Source organism: Chiloscyllium punctatum, chromosome 48 (genome assembly GCF_047496795.1).
Source record: "Chiloscyllium punctatum isolate Juve2018m chromosome 48, sChiPun1.3, whole genome shotgun sequence".
In the NCBI taxonomy this organism is placed as follows: Eukaryota; Metazoa; Chordata; class Chondrichthyes; order Orectolobiformes; family Hemiscylliidae; genus Chiloscyllium; species Chiloscyllium punctatum.
This window is the reverse complement of record NC_092786.1, coordinates 48,659,928-48,677,093: the sequence shown is the minus strand read 5'-3', so window position 1 is coordinate 48,677,093 and position 17,166 is coordinate 48,659,928. Positions and strand designations below refer to the sequence as shown.

The 17,166-nt window shown below is 42.5% G+C and overlaps 1 pseudogene; it reads left to right on the top strand.

The window, feature by feature from the left end:
* The first annotated feature begins 8,124 nt into the window (after window positions 1-8,124).
* On the top strand, window positions 8,125-16,733 carry LOC140468996 (UDP-glucuronosyltransferase 1-2 pseudogene; annotated as a pseudogene).
* Window positions 16,734-17,166: the final 433 nt, after the last annotated feature.

The following is a 17,166-nucleotide window of genomic DNA, read 5'->3' as shown; positions in this document are numbered from 1 at the left end:
CAGGTGAACCAAACATGACCATTTAAATGAACCGAGAACACAAAAATGCTGGAGATCACAGAGGATCAAGCAGCATCCATGGAGAGAAAGCACGCTAATGTTTTGAGTCTAGATGATTCTTCATCAGAGCTCCAGCATTTTTTATTTTCTGTACAGATTCCAGCATCTGCAATAATTTGTTCCTCACATGACCATTTAGATCATATATGCCAGGGATGGAACACTGCGGTATATAATGGCCCAAACTCCTTTTATGACGATACTATGGCTTTAGGAGATGTATTTTGTACCTTTTCTTTAATGAAGAAACATTGAGACAGAGTTCTGAAGCAGTCTGCTCCAAAGCCATTAAACTAAATCGCTTGTGAGGCCTTGTTTCTTTTTAAAGTTGGAACAATAGAAGCCATATAAATCAAAAGCCCACAGAACCAGGATTTATTTTAGTTTTAGTTTTCAGTAGCAGTTGCTGCTGGAGTCTTGAAGTTGGACATGGAAGCTGTTTTTCCTCTCTCTGTTACAGCTAAAAGCTGGGGTTCTCTTCCTGCTGCTAGATTTGCAATCTATTTTACTGAATTTGACTTTGCCAAGGGGGTGTTTATGGGATTTTAATGTATTGGAACAGTTACTGTTTAGTAGTTAAAAAATCTATTATTCTGTTAAATTTTCCAAGAATTAAGCTATTCCGATTCTTTTGTTGTATTTTAACTATAGTGTATGAATAAAGTATATATTGCTTCAAGGCTGGTAGTTTGACCAACCAAATTGCATCTGGAAAGGAACGTCTGGCACTTGCCTTTAAAACAAGAAAAGGTAAGGGTCCAGGCTATCTTCTTCATGTATTTTAAGGGGCTTTGGCCTGGTCCATAACACTTTCTGCTAAATACAAACTTCCTGGCTTGAACCAAAATGTCCTGGCCTAAATTTTTAACCTTACTCAGTAAAAACAACTGCCTGCATTTCTGTGAAATCAATTTTAAATAAATGACGGAATAAGGGCATCCACAACAATTCCAATTGCCACTGGTTGAACTTCAAAAATATTCACTTTCATTTCCACTGGCGCCCTCGACTATTTTGAGAATGATCTTAAAACCAAATGTTAATCCCAACATGGAGACTGATGAAACCTGAATCCAAAAATTGATCAAAACAATATTAAATTAGCTCCTGACTTTAGCCTGAACTAGAACATCTCACCCTTAATCTGATCCCATATTAATATAAACCATCTCTGGTCCCTACTCTAAATGGTAATACTATTGGGGATCCACACACTACATTCGATTGGGTAGTAATATCTGAATTCCTCTCGGTGTCACGAGTATGTGAGGGTAGGAATAGGAGGAGACCAGATGAATGCGTGGCTGAGGAGCTATTGCAGGGGAGAAGGATTCACATTTTTGGATCATTGGAATCTCTTCTGGGGTACAAATGACCTGTATGAGAAAGATAGATTGCACCTGAACTAAAACATTTTATTCTAATTTGATCCCATATTAATGCAACCCAGCTCTGGGTTCCTGCTCTAAATGGTAATACTGTTAGGGATCCACACACTATATGCGATCGATTGTAATAGGGGACTCTTTAGTCAGAAGCACAGAAAGATATTATTGCGACCGACAGCAAGACATCAGAATGTATTGCCTCCATGGTGCCAGGATCAAGGACATCTCAGAGAGGGTACAGAATATTCTCAAAGGGGAAAAGGATTAGCAGGAGGTTGTTGTATACATTGGAACTAACAACATAGGAAGAGAAAAGGATGAGAATCTGAGGAGAGAATATAGGAGGTTAAGCAGGAATTTAAACTGAAGGTCCTTTAGGGTAGTAATATCTGGATTCCTTCCAGTGTCACGAGCAAGTGAGGGTAGGAATAGGAGGAGAGCAGATGAATGCATGGCTGGTGCAAGGGAGAAGGATTCACATTTTTGGATCATTGGAATCTCTTCTTGGTATAAATGGCCTGCCTGTATGAGACAAACTCATACTCATTAATTGGAAGGGGACTAATATACAGATGGGGAGAATTGCTAGAGCTGCTCTGGAAGATTTAAACTGACAAGGTCAATGGTGTGGGGGCAAGGTGGCTTAGTACCCAGGGAGATGGTGAGAAAAGAGATCAAGCTGAGACTGATACAGTTGAGAAAAGAAGCAGTCAAACAATCAGCGCAGGCTGGAATAAAGCAGGGAATGAGGTAGGACCAATAAACTGCATTTAAAGTCATAGTCATAGAGATGTTCAGCATCAAAACAGACTCTTCGGTCCAACTCAATCTAGTCCCACCTGGCAGCACCCGGCCCATATCCCTCCAAACCCTTCCTATTCATATACCCATCCAGATGCCTTTTAAATGTTGCAATTGTACTAGCCTCCACCACTTCCTCTGGCAGCTCATTCCATTTATGTACCACGCTCTGCATGAAAAAGTTGCCCCTTAGGTCTCTTTTACATCTTTCCCCTCTCACCCTAAACCTATTCCTCTAGTTCTGGATTCCCCCATTCCAGGGAAAAGACTTTATCTATTTATCCTATCCCTGCCCCTCATGATTTTATAAATCTCTATAAAGTCACCCCTCAGCCTCCGATGCTTCAGGGAAAACAACTCCAGACTGTTCAGCCTCTCCCTATAGCTCAAGTCCTCCAACCCTGGCAACATCCTTGTAAAGCTTTTCGGAACCCTTTCAAATTTCATAACATCTTTCTGATAGGAAGGAGACCATAATTGCAATATTCCAACAGTGGCCTAACCAATGTCCTGTACAACCACAACATGACGTCCCAACTCCTGTACTTAGTACTCTGACCAATAAGGGAAAGCATACCAAATGCCTTCTTCACTATCCTATCTACCTGCGACTCCACTTTCAAGGAGCTATGAACCGACACTCCAAGGTCTCTTTGTTCAGCAACACTCCCTCGGACCTTATTTCAATGCAAGAGGCCGAACAGGTAAGGCAGATGAACTCAAGGCATGGTTGGGAACATGGGACTCGGATAATTCAGAAATTACCGAGGCATGGCCCAGGGATGGACAGAACTGACAGCTTAATGTTCCAGGGCAAACATACTGTAGGGAGGACAGCAAAGGGGGCAAGACAGGAGGGGGAGTGGCATTTTTAATTCAGGATAACATTACGGCAGTACTTGGGGAGGATATTACTAGGAATATGTCCAGGGAGGTTATTTGGGTGGAACTGAGAAGTAAGAAAGGGGTGATCATCATATTGGGATTGTACTACAGATCTCCCAAATAGTCAGTGGAAAATTGAGAAACAAATTTGTAAGGAGATTTCAGGTATCTGTAAAAATAATAGGGTAGTTACTGTGGGTGATTTTAACTTTCCGAACATGGACTGCCATGGTGTTAAAACCTTGGATGGAGAGGAATTTGTTAAGAGTGTCCAAGAAAACTTTCTGATTCAGTATGTACGTGCACCTACTAGAGAAGGTGCAAACCTTGACCTTACTCTTGGGAAATGAGGCAGGGCAGGTGACTGAGGTGTCAGTGGGGAAGCACTTTGGGGCCAGTGACCATAATTCTATTAGCCTTAAAATAAGTATTGGAAAAGGATAGACCGGATCACTTGGATACAGAACTGGCTCAAAAGTGGTTTACAGGGATATGGGCCAAGTGCTGACAAATAAGACTAGATTAGTTTACGGTATCTGATTAACTTGGATGAGTTTGACCGAAGGGGCTGTTTCGATGCTGTGCATCTTTATGACTCGATGACTCTATGTGACTTCCACTCCTTGTTTTCTTTGAATTTTATTTGAACTGACCAAGCTCTTGAAGATTCATATTTTTAATGCATCAGACAAATAAAAAGAGGGACAGAGACGGAAAACTAAATTAGAAGTTCATTGCTAACAAGGAAGAGGAAAGCAGCAAATAATTCAAAGCACATAAAAGCAAAAATGCATGGTGAAACAACACATTTGGTCTTTGTATTTGGTAGGGAGCAAGGTTACATGAGATCAATTAGTGCAGTGTGGTTTGTTTCTTGTCAACTAACTCCCTTGTTTGGGAATCGGGAAATCCAGCACTTTCTCCATTAGACACAATGCAGCTTAGTTATTTCTTTAAAGCACATTGCTAATCTCATTAACAGTTGAAAAACTGACTCCTACAAGTCTGTCATCAAGCTCTGATACTAATTAATGTACCCACCTTTAGCATTTTTCTCACAAAGATGCCCTATTGCAATTAAGAAATCTCATCTGATCTTACCCAAACTAACATTTCCCCTCTCTTATTAATATAATGTGGAGGAGTAGAAAGGTATTTAAAAAAATCTCCATTACATACAATGTTCCTCAGAGTGCTGATTCCGCTGCATCCTATGACCCATGGACAGTGCCATGAGCTGTCATATGCGCACATTCGATTCCACTCTGCAGCAACATCAACTCTATCTCTCTATCCCCACTTTCACTTCATCTTTCATTTCACCCATTGCTTCAACAAAATAATTCCTCTCTTTCTTTCGGCATTAAGCTCTTGCAAGCTCCAGCAACTTATGGACTCCAATACCTCTGCAGAACACCTCTGGCCTGTGTGCAAGCATGACCCTGACACTCCCATAGCTGGACTCCGACACTTGTCCTGAGCCATCCTCCCCTTTCCACTCAAGGACCTCATCCCTTCCCATCACTCACAGCTGATCCCTTGCCATCCCTTAGCAGCCACCCCTTCCCAGCCCTCATATACCATCTCTTCCTGTCCCACTGAGGCCACTGCCCTCAACCCCAGCAGTTGTCGTATTTTCACCACACCTCCTGACCTTCCCCTCTCTGAGGCTGAATGTGCTGTCCTCAGCAAAGGACTCAGCTTCATTCCTCTAAAACCCCCACCTTAATGAATTTCAGGCTTGCCATGATGCTGAACTGTTTTCCACCACCTCTGCCTCTGAACTCACTTCTTTACACCCTTCACCTTCCTCCAGTATTCACCCTGCCCTTGGACTCCTTCCTCTGGTTTCTTACCTGCCCTCAATTATTTCATTGAAAACTGTCAGTGACATCAGCTGTCTCAATTTCTCTGCTCCTCTCACCCACTTGAACTTGTCCCCTTCTGAAATTGCTGCACTTCACTTTGTCAATCCAATCCTAACTTTGTCATCAATACTGCCAACAAAGGGTGGTGCTGTTGCAGTCTGGTCTTTACCTTGCAAATGTTCAACACCAGTTCTTGGACACTTATTACCTCCCTGGGGCCATAATCACACATCTGAACATCAAGCCATTGTTGCCAGGACTGTCACTAACCTCATTACCCATTGCCTCTGACCTTTTAAACTCCCAACCCCTGACAGCCCACTTCTACCTCCTTCCGAAAATCCACAATCCAGTCTGTCCTGGCAGGCTTATCATATCTGCTTGTTCCTGAACATTTTTCCTTCTATCTTGACTCCATCCTCTCTCCGTTTGTCAGACCCTGCCTACTTACATACTGCGATTCCTCTGACCCCCTCCAACATACAGACAATTTCCAGTTCCCTGGCCCTTATTGCCTCCTCTTCACCACAGATGTCTAATCCCCCGATACCTCCATACCCCATCAGGATGGTCTAAACAATCCTCATCCACCACCACTCTCCTCCACTTGGCTGAACTTGTTCTTTCACTGAACAATTTCTCCTATAATTCCTCTCACTTCTCCAAATCAAAGGAATGGCTATGGGCACCAGCATGGGCCTCAATTATGTCTGCCTTTTAATGGAGTATGTGGAACAACCTTTGATGCAGTCATAGAGTCATAGAGATGTACAGCGTGGAAACAGACTCTTCAGTCCAACCCGTCCATGCCGACCAGATATCCCAACCCAATCTAGTCCCACCTGCCAGCACCCGGCCCATATCCCTCCAAACCCTTCCTATTCATATACCCATCCAAATGCCTCTTAAATGTTGCAATTGTACTAGCCTCCACCACTTGCTCTGGCATCTCATTCCATTTCCGCACCACCCTCTGTGTGAAAAGTTGCCCCTTAGGTCTCTTTTATATCTTCCCCTCTCACCCTAAACCTATGCCCGCTAGTTCTGAACTCCCCGACCCCAGCAAAAGGACTTTGCCTATTTACCCTATCTGTGCCCCTCATAATTTTGTAAACCTCTATATGGTCACCCCTCAGCCTCTGACGGTCCAGGGAAAACAGCCCCAGCCTGTTCAGCCTCTCCCTGTAGCTCAAATCCTCCAACCCTGGCAACATCCTTATAAATCTTTTCTGAACTTTTTCAAGTTTCACAACATCTTTCCGATAGGAAGGAGACCAGAATTATACCAATATTCCAACAGTGGCCTAACCAAAGTCCTGTGCAGCCGCAACATGACCTCCCAACTCCTGTACTCAATACTCTGACTAATAAAGGAAAGCATACCAAATGCATTCTTCACTATCCTATCTACCTGCGACTCCACTTTCAAGGAGCTATGAACCTGCAATCCAAGGTCTCTTTGTTCAGCAACACTCCCTAGGACCTTAGCAGTAAGTGTATAAGTCCAACACTTAACTTTTTTCTCAGTCCATTGACAACTGTTTTGGTGCCACTTTATGTTCCCATTGGAGCTTGAAAGATTTGTTAATTATGCGTCCAATTTCCACCCATGTATAACTTTCACGTGGTTAATCTCTGATATTTCCCTTCCTTTTCATGACCTCTCTGTCTCCATTTTGGGGAATAAATTGTCCACTGCTATCCAATACAAAACTACTGATTCCTACAGCTACCTTTACTACAGCTCTTCACACCCCACAACCTGTAAGGATCCCATCCCATTTTCCCAGTTCCTTTGCTTATGTCATGTCTGCTTGGATGATGACATCTTCCAAAACAGCATTGCTGACATGGCTTCCCTCTTCCATAACAATGATTTCCCACCCACTATGGTTGACAGCGTCCTCAACCACATCCAACCTATCACCTGTGCTTCCACCCTTGCCCCTTCCTATCACTCACCAACAATGCGATTGGGTCCCCCTTGTCTTCACTTTTGATCCCAACAGTTTCCACATTCAAAGGATCATTCTCTGCCATTTCAGCCAACTCCTGCAGAATGCCACCACTAAACACATCTTCCTTTCACTTGCCTGTGTGCATTTTGCCGGGACCTTTCTCTCTGGAACACCCCAATCCATTCCTCAATGACCACCAACACCATGCACCCCTTTCCCATGGTACCTTCCCATGTAATTGCACAAAGTGCAGCACTTTCCCTTTCAACTGTTCCCTGTTAAGGGCCTAATCAATTTTTCCAGGTGAAGCACCATTTCACCTGTACTCCTACAATCTGATCCATTACATTTGCTGCACCCAATTGTGGTCTACTGTACATAGGACAAACCAAATGCAGACCGAGTGACTGCTTTGTACCTCCTGTGCAAACATGACCCCAACCTTCCTGCAGCTGGTCATTTTAACACAGCGTCCTGCTCGCACACCCACATGTCTGTCCTTGGCATGCTGTAACGCTCCAGTGAATCACAGAGCAAACTGGAGGAACAAAATCTCATTTTCAGACTAGGCACTTTACACCCTTCTAGATGTAATACTGAGTTCAACACCTTCAGATTGTGAACTCGCTCTCATGTCTTCCCTTTCTTTTAGCTTTACTTTTGCATTCCCTGTCACCATGCCTCTCTCCCATCTGCCGACTCCAATGGGACTATCTGTACTTTACAGTTTGACACTTGGATAGATTATTGTTATGCCATTCTCACAATCCGATCACTTAACCAGCACTCCACCCCCAACTCTACTGCATAAATACTGTCCCCTCCAAGCTTCATGTCAACTCTGATGATGAGACATTTAGACTCGAAATGCTAGCTTGCTTTCTCTCTCCCTGAATGCTGCCCGACCCGTTGTGATTTCAGTATTTTGTTTTCAGTATTTGAGAAGTTTGTCCTTGTTCTAAGCTGTATTGGTACTTTCATGAAAATAAACTATGTAGGAATTCAGACTCCATAGTTTAATTCTAAAGGCAGTGATGACTTAATGAAAATAGTCCTTTTGAATTTATATGTTGCCCATGGTAAAACAAAGGTCATTTCAAAGTAGGTAGAGTAGTTTATACAATGATTAATATTACACAATCATGAATTCACTTTGACTTTGGACGGAACAGTTAGATTAAAATCCTCCACTCCTATGTTAGTTGATACTTCAGCTGCTGGTAATACAACACTTAATGCAGTGCGTGATTTGTTCAGTAAGTGAAAAATTATAATTTCATGGCAAATATATTTTGCAAGTGACAAGTTAAAAGTAATCTTTCAGGTAAAGTGAATGGATAGGTTGGGGTTAGATTTGCAGCAGTGATTATGCTCTTTATAATGGTGCAAACATGCTAATGATAGCCTTCCAAAATTCTCTACATCCAGGAACTGCACCTTTGGATTGAAAAATATTATAGGAAGATTTAAGGAAGATGAGAGAGGAGTACCAGTGGTATATATGAGGAAAGTATAATTGAAAGTTACTGGGATCTATAGTAAAGAAGACAGTTTCTGACATCTTGTTAACTTGCAACTGATCAAAAAGAATAAGCAAGGATTTCTAAAGGATTAGTTAGTATTGACAATCTGATTGAATTATTTTTTAGTTGTGATGAAAACAGTGGACAGGCAAGAATCCATATATGGCTATTTGAGGCACTTTAGAAAATCATGAGCTTAATTAGTAGTTTATGAAATGGAAAGTAAATCATTATCATGTTTCAAAAGCAACAGGAGACAGCGAATGAATAGGGTGAATAGCCAAGATCGTTTCCCCCGGGTAGGGGAGTCCAAAACCAGAGGGCATAGGTTTAAGATGAGAAGGGACAGATTTAAAAGAGACCTAAGGGGCAACTTCTTCATGAGCAGGATGGTGCACTTATGGAATGAGCTGCCACAGGAGGTGCTGGAGGCTGGTACCATAACAACAGTTAAAAGGCATCTATATGGGTAGATGAATAGAAAGGGTTTAGAGAGATATGGGCCAAAAGCTGGCAAATGGGACTAGATCAGTTTAGGATATCGTCAGCATTGACAAGTTGGACTGAAGGGTCTGTTTCTGTGTTGTATAATTCTATGTCTCTATGAGTCGATAATCGTGAAAGTGGATAGATTTTCAAATTAGTAGATGTGACCAATGATGCAGGGTGTCTGTTGTGGTATCTTAATAGTTCATCATATTTCTTAATGATTTAGCACGTAAGAGAGAAAGGCAGACATCCAAATTTGCTGATGACACAAAAATAAGTGGCATTGTGAAAACCGTGCATGGAAATTTTCAAAAGTTAAATGTTAACAGATTAAATAAATAACCAAACTGTGGCAAATAGATTTTTTCACAAGCAAATGTGAGGATTCCTGGATCTAGGAAAAGTAGATCAAGGACTTTCTAACTGGTCAATACTTCAAGATAGTTGGTATCCAAAGAGATCAAGATGCCTGGGTACATTGATAACAACAACTATGTGCAATTCTGTCTTTAACATCATTAACTTCTTAAGTCACATTGCAAGAATGATCAAAGTTTCACATTGAGTCACTTTTGTGGATATCAAGATGAGATGGTGGTGGGTGTCACAAAGAAAAAGGGGAGATTTAAAAATGCTTTTCAAAAGAATTTAAGATGGAGACACTACTCAACTGGGAGTCAATGTAGGACGGCAAGCACAGGGGAGGTAGGTGAGCAGGATTTTGTATGCGTTCAAAAACAGACAATAGAGATTTGCATGACCTGAAATTTGGAAAAGGCATATCTTTAAAATTCTAAATTAAGAACAAACTAAAATTAAAATAAAACTTTAAGATGTCATAGACAAGAATGAAAAATAATTAAAAACATTAATGTTGGTATTTGTATCTGGAGAAACGGAATAGAGGGGGAGAAGAAGTTTTGCTACAACAGTACAAATTACCTGGTTGTCTGCATTCAGTTTTGGGCACCACATCTTCAGAAGGACATAGTGGCTTTGATTGAAATATAGCATGTATTTACCATATGATCATAAGATCTAGATCAGCCCATTGAATGGGCCCATTGACCCAGAATGATACCTGAATTCGAGGGGTCAAATTGCAATTGAAGATTACGTAGACCAATGTCTGTGTCCTCCGGGAGTTAAATGCCTCAAGTAAAATTTGATGAACATTTAAAAAATTATATTAATGAGTAATTTTAAAAATTTGGAGGTTGCCCTTTCAGGATTGAGATAGAGGTTTTCTTTTCTTTCAGAGAATTGTATGACTTTGGAGCTGTTGGTGGAGGGGGTTGGCAGAGGTGTTGTCATTTAATATTTTTAAGTCAGAGTTGCATAGATTGTTGTTAAGCAGGGGGATCAAGGGTTATCAGATTGGTGGGGGGGGGTAATATGGAATTTGAAACACAAGCAGATCAGCCATGATCTTATAGAATGGTGAAGTCGGCTTAATAAAGCAAAAAGTCTACTTCTGCCTCTATTTCATATGTTTCTCTGTTTGTTGTATATGAACTAATTGAAAACAGAGAGTTAGGCTAAGGGATCCTTTTGAAGATGATAATCTATAACTAGTGAAGTTTCACTGTGATTAGTGCTGGGGACATAGTTATTATAATATATCTTAATAACTTGGATGTTGGAAGTGATGGCACTGTTGCCAAGGTGACACAAACATAGATGGGAAGGGAAGTAGTGAGGATGGCTCAGAGAGTCGAACAGAGGGATATGGACAGATTAGATGAGTGAGCAAAACCTTGTCAATTGGAATGCAACATGGGAAAATGTGAAGCACTTTGACAGAAAGAATAGATGCCTTGAATACTATTTAGATGTGTAAAGATTGCAGAAAGCTGCAGTACAGAGGGATTTGGGGGTCGTCATGTACAAATCACAACAAGAAAAGAATGAATATCCAAACTGAGCAGACAATGGGATAAAAAAATGGACTGTTAGCCTTTATTCCAAAGAGAATGAAGTATGAAGTATAAAAATAGGGTGGTCTTGCTAAAATTGTATCCAAAGCACTGGTCAGACCACACCTGGAATACAGTGAAGAGCTTTGTTCCATTTACCAAAGGAAATATATACTAAAATTGGAGGCAGTCCAGAGAAGGTTCACTGGGCTGATTCTAATTATGGAGGGATTTTCTTACAAGGAAGGTTGAGTAGGTTTGTCTTGCACTCATTGTACTTTCGAAGAATGAAGGGTGATCTTATTGAAACATATAATATTCTTAAGAGACTAGACAGGGTAGGCATGGAGAGGTTGTTTCCAATACGTGAGACTCTAGGACCAGAGGATATAATCTCAGAGTAATGGGGCCACCACTTCATACACAGATGTCTTGGAATTTTGCCTATGAGAGAATATTGAATCCATAGTAATTTTTACTACAAAGGGCTCTTGTGATTGGGCTGAGAAGGACAGAATTTTTAAATTCAGTAATGGTTGCAAAGGCTATGAGGGAAGGAAAGATAGTTAATATGAAGATATTCAGATCAGCCATGATCTAATTGAGTGGCAGAGCAGACTGGATGGGCAGAATGGCTTTCCTTCGTTTCTGCATCTGATGCTAATATAAGGTTGACAGAGAAAAGCTATTTTTGTTGGTTGGCGACTTGAAGACGAGAGGGGAAAGTAATTCAAATGCTTTCAGGAATCAAATTATGAAATATTCCTCTGCATAAAGCAGTTGATACTAATCATTTTAAAATGAGGATTGATTGTCATTTGTCAACCAAAGGAATGAACACATTGAAGTAAGGTTGCGTATAGGATTTTGGGCTTCGGGTAGATTGCATTAGAGGTTGGAGTTTGAGTGATTATCAAATGACTAACTCCTGTTGGAATGTGGTAAAAACAATAACTGCAGATGCTGGAAACCAAATACTGGATTAGTGGTGCTGGAAGAGCACAGCAGTTCAGGCAGCATCCAATGAGCAGCGAAATCAACGTTTCGGGCAAAAGCCCTTCATCAGGAATAAAGGCAGTGAGCCTGAAGCGTGGAGAGATAAGCTAGAGGAGGGTGGGGGTGGGGAGAGAGTAGCATAGAGTACAATGGGTGAGTGGGGGAGGAGATGAAGGTGATAGGTCAAGGAGGAGAGGGTGGAGTGGATAGGTGGAAAAGGAGATAGGCAAGTCGGACAAGTCCAGACAAGTCAAGGAGACAGTGCTGAGCTGGAAGTTTGAAACTAGGATGAGGTGGGGGAAGGGGAAATGAGGAAGCTGTTGAAGTCCACATTGATGCCCTGGGGTTGAAGTGTTCCGAGGCAGAAGATGAGGCGTTCTTCCTCCAGGCGTCTGGTGGTGAGGGAGCGGCGGTGAAGGAGGCCCAGGACCTCCATGTCCTCGGCAGAATGGGAGGGGGAGTTGAAATGTTGGGCCACGGGGCGGTTTGGTTGATTGGTGCGGGTGTCTCGGTGATGTTCCCTAAAGCGCTCTGCTAGGAGGCACCCAGTCTCCCAAATGTAGAGGAGACCAATCGGGAGCAACGGACACAATAAATGATATTAGTGGATGTGCAGGTAAATCTTTGATGGATGTGGAAGGCTCCTTTAGGGACTTGGATAGAGGTGAGGGAGGAGGTGTGGGCACAGGTTTTACAGTTTCTGCGGTGGCAGGGGAAAGTGCCAGGATGGGAGGGTGGGTCGTAGGGGGGTGTGGACCTGACCAGCAGTCACGGAGGGAACGGTCTTTGCGGAAGGCGGAAAGGGGTGGGGAGGGAAATATATCCCTGGTGGTGGGGTCTTTTTGGAGGTGGCAGAAGTGTCGGCGGATGATTTGGTTTATGCGAAGGTTTGTAGGGTGGAAGGTGAGCACCAGGGGCGTTCTGTCCTTGTTACGGTTGGAGGGGTGGGGTCTGAGGGCGGAGGTGCAGGATGTGGACAAGATGCGTTGGAGGGCATCGTTAACCATGTGGGAAGGGAAATTGCGGTCTCTAAAGAAGGAGGCCATCTGGTGTGTTCTATGGTGGAACTGGTCCTCCTGGGAGCAGATAGGGTGGAGGCAGAGAAATTGGGAATACGGGATGGCATTTTTGCAAGAGGTAGGGTGGGAAGAGGTGTAATCCAGGTAGCTGTGGGAGTCGGTGGGTTTGTAAAAAATGTCAGTGTCAAGTCAGTCGTCACTAATGGAATGGAGAGGTCCAGGAAGGGGAGCGAGGTGTCAGAGATGGTCCAGGTAAATTTAAGGTCAGGGTGGAATGTGTTGGTGAAGTTGATGAATTGCTCAACCTCCTCGCGGGAGCACGAGGTGGCGCCAATGCAGTCATCAATGTAGCGGCGGAAGAGGTGGGGAGTGGTGCTGGTGTAATTACGGAAGATCAACTGCTCTACATAGCCAACAAAGAGACAGGCATAGCTGGGGCCCATACGTGTGCCCATGGCTATGCCTTTGGTCTGGAGGAAGTGGGAGGATTCAAAGGAGAAATTGTTAAGGGTGAGGACCAGTTCGGCCAAACGAAAGAGAGTGTCAGTGGAAGGGTACTGTTGGGGACGTCTGGAGAGGAAAAAACAGAGGGCTTGGAGGCCCTGGTCATGGTGGATGGAGGTGTAGAGGGATTGGATATCCATGGTGAAGATGAGGCGTTGGGGGCCGGGGAAACGGAAGTCTTGGAGGAGGTGGAGGGCATGGGTGGTGTCTCGAACGTATGTGGGGAGTTTCTGGACTAGGGGGGATAGGACAGTGTCGAGGTAGGTAGAGATGAGTTCAGTGGGGCAGGAGCATGCTGAGACAATGGGTCGGCCAGGGTGGTCAGGCTTATGGATCTTGGGAAGGAGGTAGAACCAGGCAGTGCGGGGTTCCCGGACTATAATTCCCATTCTTGTCACGTGAGGTCAAACCTTATATCCATGCAGGATTGCACAGAATAGGAAGTCACCAAAGTGGAGCAGACAAGATCACCAAAGGTGGAACTTTAGTCCCCAGCTCTTCCATTGTGCTGGAATTTGCTGTTGATTCACACACTGTTTTTCTGTCCTTGAACTTTCTACCCCTGCAGCATTGTGCTGGAAAACGTTGGTCCCTGATGCTTTGGAGAACTTGCTGTTCCCTGATCTTGCATTGGGGCTGGATGCTCTTTGCTCCTCAACTGCAAATCCATCACAATCTAATCTATGGCATCCCAAGTTGGATTTCAAAGATGTCGTTCAGCCAGAGATCACACTTCATTAAAGCAATAAAATATTAATGCATATTTACATTTAAAAAATCATTTTTTGGAACTATGGAAGAACAGGATTTTTTTAATATGGTGAAAACATAAATATTACAATTTGGGAGACTTTGGGGGTCTTTGTACACAAATCATAAAATAAATTAACTTACAGCCACAACAAGCAATTCAGCAAATGACATATTATACTTTGTTGGAAGGGAAGTGGAGTATAAGAATAAGGAAAATTTGCTGCCGTTGTAATATTACTTTGGAGAGAACACACACCTGTTTAGTTCAGGTCCTTCTACCTAAGGAAATGTATACTTGCTTTTGAGGGCACACAGCACAGGGTCATTACTTCAGAGAAGTGGTTGGCCACTTATTATTCAGATGAAGTTAGGGTTTTTCATCCGGAAGTATGAATCTTAGGAATTCTCTATCGCACAGTGTCTTGATTTTCAGTCATCAAGAATGATTAAGATTGAAGTCAATAGATTTTTGGGCACTTAAGAATCAAGGGAACTAGTGGGAAAGTCGAGTTGACAGGTTTCATCCATCTAATTGAAAGACAGAGGTTCATGGGGCATTCTCATCTATCTCTGCTCCCATTTATTATGTTAATTTTCCTAAATTTATGTTGTATTTATTCTCAATTTTTCAACAGAATCTGGATGCGATTTAATCTCAGTATGGAGTGTCTTGAATGGAAAAGTAGGTTCCAGGTCGCATACGCTCTGAGTATCATTATCATTCTATCGTGTCCGATTAATGAAGGTGCTAATATTTTGGTTGTACCTATCGAGGGTAGTCACTGGGTCAATATGCGAATTCTAATCGAAGAGCTGAAACTTCAGGGGCACGATATTAGTGTGCTGTTTTTCTCAACATCTTGGTATATCAAAGAAAGGCCGGATCTATATCAATCCATTGTGGTGCAAATGCAAGGATTCCTTACCCAAAGTTCAAATGAAGAATTTATAGGACAATTTGTACAAAATACGTTAGAAGCCGTGGCAAATGAATCAACATTATGGACTTTTGTGAAGTTCCAATATTATATTTCAACATTTCTGCAAACGTGTCATCGCTGGGCTCGAGAATTTAACATTGCAGTTTTCGAAAACAAAACTTTGCTAAAACAACTTGAAAGTGCAAACTTTGACTTAATACTCACTGATCCCTTTTTTGCAACAGGTGCAATGCTGGCATATTACTTAAAACTCCCCATGATATATAATGTCCGTTCGCTTAGCAGTGGTGAAGCTCATTTGCTAATCGCCCCATCACCACAGTCCTACGTCCCAATCCTTGGCTCACGACTGACAGATAAAATGAGTTTTCTCCAAAGAACACAAAACGTCATCATAGGTCTTGTTCAACAACTGATTACAGACTTTATTACTTATCCAATTTACAATGATCTCTGCCATCGCTATCTGGGCCCAGACACAGACATTAAGACTATTCTTTCAAGGGCAGATGTGTGGCTGATAAGAGTTGATTTTACATTTGAATTCCCAAGACCTACCATGCCCAATATTGTTTACATTGGAGGATTCCAGTGTAAACCATCTAAACCACTGGAGACAGACTTTGAAGCATTTGTCCAGTCCTCAGGGGAACATGGGATTATTGTCATGTCAATGGGGACCATTGTCAGCTCATTGCCAATGCACATTACAATGCAAATAGCAGAGGCAATTGCTCAAATGCCTCAGAAGGTTATCTGGAGATATGATGGAAAAACCCCTCCCAACATTGGAAATAATACACTACTGGCAAAATGGATCCCTCAGAATGATCTACTTGGGCATCCCAAAACACGAGCCTTCATTTGCCATGGTGGCACCAATGGAGTTTATGAAGCCATCTATTATGGGGTGCCAGTAGTTGGAATACCTCTGCTTTTTGACCAGTTTGATAATTTACTCAGACTTGAAACCCGAGGTGCAGCAAAAGTCATTAGCCCCACAACCATGCAGTCAACAGATCTATTGCAGGCACTTAATGAGGTTATATATAACACATCTTATCGGGAGAGCATGCAGAAACTCTCTGCTCTCCACAGAGACCAACCCGAGTCTCCAATGGAGAGAGCTATTTTCTGGATTGAGTATGTTGCGCGACACAAAGGGGCAGCACATTTGCGCTCAGAGTCTTACCGACTCCCCTGGTATGCTTACTATTGTGTAGATGTGATGATCTTTCTGTTGTCTTTATTCATCATGACTGCTGTGCTGACAGTCCTACTATTGAAGAAAGTTTGTAAAATTGGCTGGAAGAGAAAGCAAAAAATTCACTGAATTTTATGCTTTGAATTGGGCAAGGGGCATTCCTGTCTAGATATTATACGTTTTAATACTTTTGGGAAAATACTACATGATTGGCAAACATGTTAGACAACAGCAGCAAAATTCTGTACTTACGTCACACACTGTGTGAAGAACACAATATTTGAATATTATTCAAAATTTATTCTCACATGAGTTGACCTGTAGTCAAAAATACGAACGTGAAATGTCTGAGGTGCCCTGAGAGGGTTTGCATGGAGAAGTCCTTTCCTGGATATAAGTTTGCTGGCTGAGCTAGAAGGTTCATTTTCAAACATTTCATCACTATACTAGGTAACATCATCAGTGAGCCTCTGGTGAAGCACAGGTGTTATGTCCCACTTTCTATCTGTGTGTTTAGGTTTCCTTGGGTTGGTGATGTCAGTTCCTGTGTTGGTGGTGCCCTTTCCTGTGTTGGTGGTGTAATTTCCTGTTCTTTTTCTCAGAGGGTGATGGATGGGATCCAAATCAATGTGTTTGTTGACAGAGTTCTGGTTGGAATGCCATGCTTCTAGGAATTCTTGCCCGTGTCTCTGTTTGTCTTATCCTAGGATGGATGTGTTGTCCCAGTCAAAGTGGTGTCCTCCCTCATCTGTATGTAAGGATACTAGTGAGAGTGGGTCATGTCCTTTTGTGGCTAGAACTCACAGAAGAAACCCAGCAAACCATCAGACAGAGCATTGTACCAACATTAAGCAGGAAAAA